General features: G+C 43.1%; 1 long non-coding RNA gene across 1 annotated transcript; it reads left to right on the forward strand.

Annotated features, from left to right (window-relative positions):
- Positions 1 to 1,001: 1,001 nt before the first annotated feature.
- On the forward strand, positions 1,002 to 3,425 carry LOC308516654. The gene is made up of 2 exons (XR_013995772.1): positions 1,002 to 1,632; positions 1,972 to 3,425. It is a non-coding gene; the product is annotated as an uncharacterized lncRNA (long non-coding RNA).
- Positions 3,426 to 7,879: the final 4,454 nt, after the last annotated feature.

Below are 7,879 nucleotides of genomic sequence, written 5' to 3' on the forward strand. Positions count from 1 at the left end.
TGTACTTTACATTCTTTACTTAAATCACCCAACAGCCATTTGTGGTGTATTATTATCCTTGTTTATGAAATGAGGCTCAAAGAAATAAAGTAGTAGATGGTTAAGGTCATAAATGGTTAAGAGCAGAAAATTTAAATTTTTTCTGGTCAGACTTCAAAGTTCAGGAACTTTCTCTAATGCCATATTCCTGAAGAGATAACATAATTCAATTTTTTATAGATCCAAATGTATGTTAGGTGCAGTAAGAAAGATGACTATTTAAAACTGTTAGTGAATGAATTTGTAAAATGAGTAATCATTCACTAAAAATTGATGGAAATTAAAATGTTTAGTTATAAAGTAGCTGAAATCAAGAGATACTTCTAATTTTCTTTGATCCTGAAAATGCACAATTTGTACCATCTGCTTTGAGATGGATGCATGCTCAAGCTAAACTCCATGCTCTTTCCTCAGTGCCGGTCCCAAGTTCTTTGAGAAGTCTCTATTCATGAATGTAACTCTCTGTTCCTATACTGTACTAGAGGCCCGGTACATGAAATTCGTGCATGGCGGGGGGGCGGGGGGGGGGTCCCTCAGCCCAGCCTGCACCCTCTCCAGTCCGGGACCCCTCAGGGGATTGGGCCTAAACCAGAAGTCGGACATCCATCTCACAATCCGGGACCACTGGCTCCTAACCGCTCACCTGCCTGCCTGCCTGATCACCCCTAACAGCCTCTGCCTGCCTGCTTGATCGACCTTAACTGCCCTCCTGCTGACCTCATCATCCCTAACCGCCTCTGCCTGCTGGCCTGGTCGCCCCTCAGTACCCCCCCCACCCCCATGCTGGCCTGGTCACCCCTCACTGCCCCCCTCTGCCAGCCTGGTTGCCCCACACAGTTTGCTGTTTGGTTGTTTTATTTTTTATCTTACACTCTTACAGTGGCCAAGGCCCAAAAAAGGAGAAATATCTGTGGGACAAGCAGCTCATGTGATATGGTATGTCATATGATACTGTGCTCCGATAAGTAAGAACGAACAATGAAGTTACCTATATGCTATGATTACGGCTGGCCAAGTAGTGACCTTGGTCTATGATTGGCTTCTTTAGACTTGGCTATGATGAGAATGAAAGAAATAACAAAGACACCAAATTGTAGGAATACAAAAGCCAATTAAAACCCTCCATTGGCTAAACTCATTACAAGTACCATTAGGAAGATGAGCTGGACCGAATATAAGGAGGCAACTGAAGTTGTAGTTCTAAGTCAGGCAGAGAACAATCTGATAGTATCTTTGCTGAAGACAGCTCCCCTTATCTCTTAAGAGCAGGAATCAGCCAATTTCCCTAGTTAGAAAGGCCCACTTGTTAGGGCAAAAGTCAGGATGTGTGTGCAATGATATGGGCAGTCAAAAAAAAATTTTTAAATACCATTTGTGTGGAAGTGTACGTGTGTGTTCCTCAACAATGTGTTACGCATTGAAACAAGTCTGATCAACTGCTACACAACACATAAAATAATCTGCTCTTTTTAGGTCTCTGAGTCTCCCCTATCCTCTTTGTATGATACCCTCTTATAAATTGGAGAGGAGAGCCAAGAAGCTGCCAAGCTTGTAGCATGGTGGTGTTTACCTCAGAAAGCAACCACATGGGAGGTAAGCTTGGACTTCGCGAGCCATACCTCTCTGCACTGTTTCCCTTGGTGTCATTAGAGCCTACAGTCCAGCTTGTGGAATTAAAAGGTAGTGTCAGTGGGAAAGTGATTACTAAATAATGCTAATTTAAAATTAGGATACAAAATGACCCCAGGTATACACAAATATATATTAGGTGTGTAATTATTTAAAATTAGAACCTTAATAATAGTTACTTCCAGGTGATGATATTTGGATAATTTTTCTTTATACTTTTCTGAATGTCTAATTTCCCAACAATAAATATTGCTTTCATAATTATGTGAATGTTCTTTTCCCCCTCTTTTTTTTAAAAATCAGTGACACAGAAGAAGATGCAGTTACAACAGCTGGCACATACTGTTCACCATCCTGAGAGGAGCAGACCTTTCAAGTGCTGTCTTCTTTTCATCAAGAAGTGCATTTCTACTGGTGAAACAGAGATTAATCAATAGATCAAGATCATAAGTTTTGTGATGACTTCTCAGGGAAGAGACTGCCCAGGGTGTTTGGGGCTGTTCTGTCTGGCTCCCTGCTGCTCCTGGCTCAATGTAGAACTTTGCAGATTAATCTTGGTGCTCCACTGAGATTTTGTTATTTTTATTTTTTCATTCTCACCAAGGCTATGTTTTTATTGATTTTTCAGAAAGAGGGGGAGGATGAGAGAGAGAAAAAAACATCGACGTGAGAGAGAAAGATTGATTGGTTGTTCCTGTATGTGCCCCTACCAGACATCGAACCCACAATCTAGGTATGTGCCCTGATGGGGAATCGAACCCGCAACCTTTTGGCGTATGGGAGGATGCTCCAACTGAGCCAGCTGACCAGGGTCAGACTTGTTATTTATAGCTCTGTTGACTTCTAAACTATAGGCAAACAAATATACAATATACAAAGTACTTTGCTGGTGGGCAACAGAGAACACCCCCCACCCACCCATCCACCTACCCAAGGAAACAGCCCTTCATTAGGAAGAGGACTGCTTTCACCAAGAGGAAGAATGATACAGTATCTGAGGTAGAAGGTACTTAAAGAAGATGAAATGGAGCTAAAAGCCTCCAGGACTCCAGGCGGCCTGGCTTCTCCAGCTGCCGGCGCAGCAGGTTCTCCCTCGTCTCCTTCCGCTCCCCCATCATTCTCTAGGCTCTTCTCATTCCTCCAACTGCTCCTCTGCCCCCACATCTGCACATGGCTCACTCCACTCCACTGATGTCGAATGTTAACCTCTTCTGAGAGCCCTTCTCAGAGAATTCAATCTAGATTGCTAAAACATGCCCACCACAGCCTTCCATCTGGCTTGAGTTTTCTTTGTGTCACTTATTCTCATCACAAGTTTTATAAAAATACACCTAAGTTTACTTGTTGATTATCTCCCTTGGACACAGAAGCACGAGAGCAGGAACTTTGTCGTGTTCACTGCTGAATCTCCACACCCGGACACTGGCGTGTGTAGTCGCCTTTCAGTGAATAATTGTGTCATCAATGAAGGAACAAATCGTCGCCCTCAACTCACTTGAGAAGGCGAGTTCGCGGCCGCTTTACCTCCCATCACTAAGTTGCAGTAACTCTGAATCTGATGTTGAATCCGTTTTTCCCTTTTGTGCCCCTCCCTCATCGTGATCACTGCCAGACTTAATTGTATTCGTGTCTACTTTATTTCCTTCAGCCTCCCCCTGGGGAATCCCCGTAGAGCCTCAGCCTTTCCCGGGTGTTTCCCCGTGTTCTTTTTTTGCCAGCTTTACTGAGGTTTGATTGACAAATAAAATTTGCATATATTTAGGTTGTAGAGCATTATTCTTTTAAGGTGTACAATGTGATGACTTAATATATGTATATATTTTTGCGGTGAGAACACTTAATATCTACTCTCTGAGCAAATTTTAAGTATACAATATTAACTGTAGTCATCATTCCATGCATTGGACTCCCAGAACTTAGTAATCTTACAACTGAAAGCACCCCTTGACCAACATCTCCCCATTTCCTCCACCCCACACCCCCTGGCAACCACTATTCTACTTTCTGGTCCTATGAGTTTGACTTTTTTAGATTCTCTATATAAGATACAGTATTTGTCTTTCTGTGTGTGGCTTATTTCATTTAGCATGGCCTCCAGGTTCATCCATGTTGTTGCAGGTGGCAGGGGTTTCTTCCTTTGTGTACTTCATCATAACTGAAACCCGCTCTTCCCATTTGGACCTCACCTCTGAACCTCAGAGACTATAACTAGTGTCCAAGGTCAGTGACCCGGAGAAGCCCACAATGGCAGAACCTCCTGTGGGGCCTAATTCACCCACGATACTTAATTCAGGTGTGTGAAAAGTTTTTCTCCCTCAACAAAATGGAACAGGTAGTCCGTCCTGCATTATAACCTCTTACCAACTCGAGCTTACTAGTACAAGCATGAGGGGAAACGTCAACATGCCAGGAACAGTTGAATAGAAATATCGTACATCCTGGATGACTCTACTGAATTGCTGAATTACCCTGAGATCACTTTCCTTTGGACTTCTTACGGTTTTAAACTACTGTTGTTGAATACCCCATTACTTATAGAGGGAAGAAATCCTGACGGGGTTGTGGGCTAGAGTAAGGATTTCTTTTAAAAAAATATTTTTTTAATTGATTTTTTACAGAGAGGAAGGGAGAGAGAGAGTTAGAAACATCAATGAGAGAGAAACATCGATCAGCTGCCTCCTGCACACCCTCTACTGGGAATGTGCCCGCAACCAAGGTACATGCTCTTGACCGGAATCGAACCTGGGACCCTTCAGCCCGCAGGCTGACGCTCTATCCACTGAGCCAAACTGGTTAGGGTATGGAGTAAGGATTTCTTTAAGGATGGAAGATACTTGCACAAATGGAATGTACTTGCACATTAAGTCCTTTTATATTTTATAGACAAAGATGCCAATTTTTTCTGTTATTCAATATTGGTTTATAAGTTTTAGCCAATATAAAAAATAAAATGAAAAATTACTATAAATATTGGTAAATAGTAAAATTTTTATTTTCAGATTAGAAGATTGTTTTTCTAGCAAAAGAATCTAAGAAATTCTACTTTGTTTCACTTTTCTCATCTATAGAACTTATATAATAGTATCTATTTTATAGGGATATTATGAGAATTAAATGAGCTATACACATAAAATACTTAGGACAATGTCTAGCCCTTTGTTAGTTTTCCATAAATGTTAGGCTATTATTTAAATAGATGAATAAGGTAACTGGATACAAAAGTAAAATACTTTTTAAAAAAATTCATTTTAATAAATAGAATTTTAAAAATACATATATTTTTTGCATTTATTTTTTTCTTTATTATTGAAAGTATTGCAGATGTCCCCCTTTTTTTCCCCCCATTGACCTCCCCCCTCTGCCTGACACCTGCCCCTCTCAGGCCTCTATTATCTGTGTTCATATATGCATACTAGAGGCCCGGTGCATGAATTCGTGCATGGGTGGGGTCTGACTGGCCCACCCTGATGGGGGCACATAGGGGGCGGGGCCGGCTGGGGGGAGGGGCCTTAGGAGGACTCCAGGGCGTGTCTGGCCCTTCTCGCTCAGTCCTAACTGGCCTGACCTCAGCAGCAAGCTAACCTACTGGTCGGAGAGTGGTCAGTGCACATCATAGTGACCGGTCAACTGTCTGTCCCCTGGTGGTCAGTGCACAGTCACAGTGAGAGGTTGAGTGGCCTTAGCATATCATTAGCATATTATGCTTTGATTGGTTGAACAGATGACTGGACACTTAGCATATTAGGCTTTTATTATATAGGATAAGTTTCCTGTTAATCACTCCCAACCCACTGCCCCACCCCCACCTTCCCTCTGAAATTCGTCAGTCTGTTCCATGCTTCTATGTCTTTGGATCTATTTTGTTCATCAGTTTGTTTTGTTCATTAGATTTCACATATGAGTGAGATCATGTGATACTTATCTTTCTCTGACTGGCTTATATTGCTTTGCATAATACTCTTCAGGTCCATTTATGCTGTTGCAAATGGTAAGAGCCCTAGAATTTTAAAAAGATTTAAAAATATAGGTTCCATGAGGGCAGGGATTTTTATCTTCATTATTCAGTTTTATCCCCACACTAGAATAGTATTTGGCACATAGAAAGTGTTCCACAAATATGTATTTGTTGAGTGAAATAACACACATAAAAACATAGTACAGCCCTAGCTGATTTGGCTCAGTGGATAGAGTGCTGGCCTGCAGACTGAAGGGTCCCAGGTTTGATTCCAGGCAAGGGCATATGCCTGATTGTGGGCTCGATCCCCAGTAAGGGGCATGCAGGAGGCAGCCGATCAATGATTCTCTCTCATCATTGATGTTTCTGTCTCTCTCTGCCTTTCCATTCCTCTTTGAAATCAATAAAAATGTATTAAAACAACAACAACACATAGTACAGGGTCAGAAGGCATTTACAAAAGCTGGTTTCCTTGCTTCCTTTTTGTCAAATTATAAAATCCAGCATGTTTCAAGATTCCAAATAACCCTAGGTAACTCCTTGAAGTCGGAATCTAATAAGGACTCATAGACTCAGCCAGAATACTTGGATTCTGTATTAGCCTGCTAGGGCTGCCATAAGAAATTACCACTGACTGGGTGGCTTAAAAACAGAAACTTATTCTCTCACACTCTGGAGTCTAGAAGTCTGAGCTCAAGGAACCAGCAGGTTTGGTTTCTTCTGAAGCCTCTCTCCTCAGCTTGCAGATGCTGACTTCCTGCTTTATTTTCACATGGTCGTCCGTCTGTGTGGACACCAGTCATTCAGTTAGGGCTCACCATAACTACCCCACTTTAACTTAATTACCTCTTTGCAGTCACTTTCTTGAGGTACTGGAGGTTACCACTTCAACATACACATTTGGGGTGGGGGGTGGGGATGGGCAGCACAGTTCAGCCCATAACAGATTCTATCCCTTGTAGGGTTCTGTGATTGGATCGAATCCCCTCCCTTCTTTGCGCGTCAGTGTCCTCCCAGCTTAAAATGAAGTTTGTGGCTCTTGCTTCGAATGCTGACCATCAATACTTTGCTTGCTGCCTTTCCGTGAAAATCCTCTTGAGTTCTAGCACAACCAGAAATAAGGGAATGAATAATGGCAGAAATTGAAGGCCAACTGTGATCAACCCTGCATGCATGTCGTAGGGAGGAGGAAATAAATGCGAACCTCCACGTAGTGTTCACAGGAGAAAGTCGGCTGTAGAACTTCCAGTGGGAGAGAAGCAGGGTTGGGAGGAGAAAGAGAATTAACATATTTGGGAATTACTCTATACCAGACTGTAATCTCACCGAATCTTCACAACTCCTCGAGGTGGATATTATTACTTGCATTTTACTGGTGAGGACACAGAGGCTCAGAATGTTGAGCTGGGTTTTGTTATTTCAGTCTACCTAGAACTCAAAGAACACGCACAAGTCACTCTGCCTTTAGCCGTAGTTGAATAAATTCAGTAGCAAAGCACCTGGCCCTAAAGAGGTGCTGATAATTGGTTATTTGTTGGCCCCGCACACTTGGCTTTGGGTAGCAGAGGCCTGAGAGAAACAACATCCCACTCTTATATTCTGTCCCAGATTCTGCATTGATGTTTCTACAAAAGGCCAGCCACCATGACCATTTTAGATCTGTGCAACGCCGTCAGATACACTAGGGATGTGAAACCCCATTCTTAGGAGAGGCCTGCCCGCCCCTCATGCCTCCAGGACCAAGCCTGACAAATATAGCAGAAATTACAGGCATCTGATTTAAGGCTACATGTGTACACTTCGCCCGAGCCAAGCCCCAAACCCTAGTTCTGCTGCTGCATCAAAGGACCATGTCTCTTCCAGGCTCCAGGCTCAGAGTAAGCAGCAATTTGGGAGACAGCCCCCTCTTATTTTTAGCCTTAAAAACCCAAAACCAAAACATACCAGCGCTCACCCAAGCGTCTCTCACAAGCTGTTGTTTGATTTGGGTTGAGAAAATGACAGACTGAGTTCTGCACCAAGAGCAGCAGGAAAAAAAGGGGGGTGGTTGAGAAGGAGTTTTATTTTCCCTCCACTGCCAACCTCCATCGTCCTCAACTCCTCCCCTAGGCCTGGGTGGACCCTGCCTGGGTAGTCGTCCCCCTGCTATATTTAAAAACCACAAATGTTTGGTGGAAACTCAATTTCGGAATTGCAGACGGCGTCTCCTAAGGACAAGGGGAAAGCCGGTGCCGCGCGCCCGTGGCCCGCCCGCCC

The sequence above is a fragment of the Myotis nattereri genome (assembly GCF_964212035.1).
Source record: "Myotis nattereri genome assembly, chromosome: 1".
NCBI classification, from domain to species: domain Eukaryota; kingdom Metazoa; phylum Chordata; class Mammalia; order Chiroptera; family Vespertilionidae; genus Myotis; species Myotis nattereri.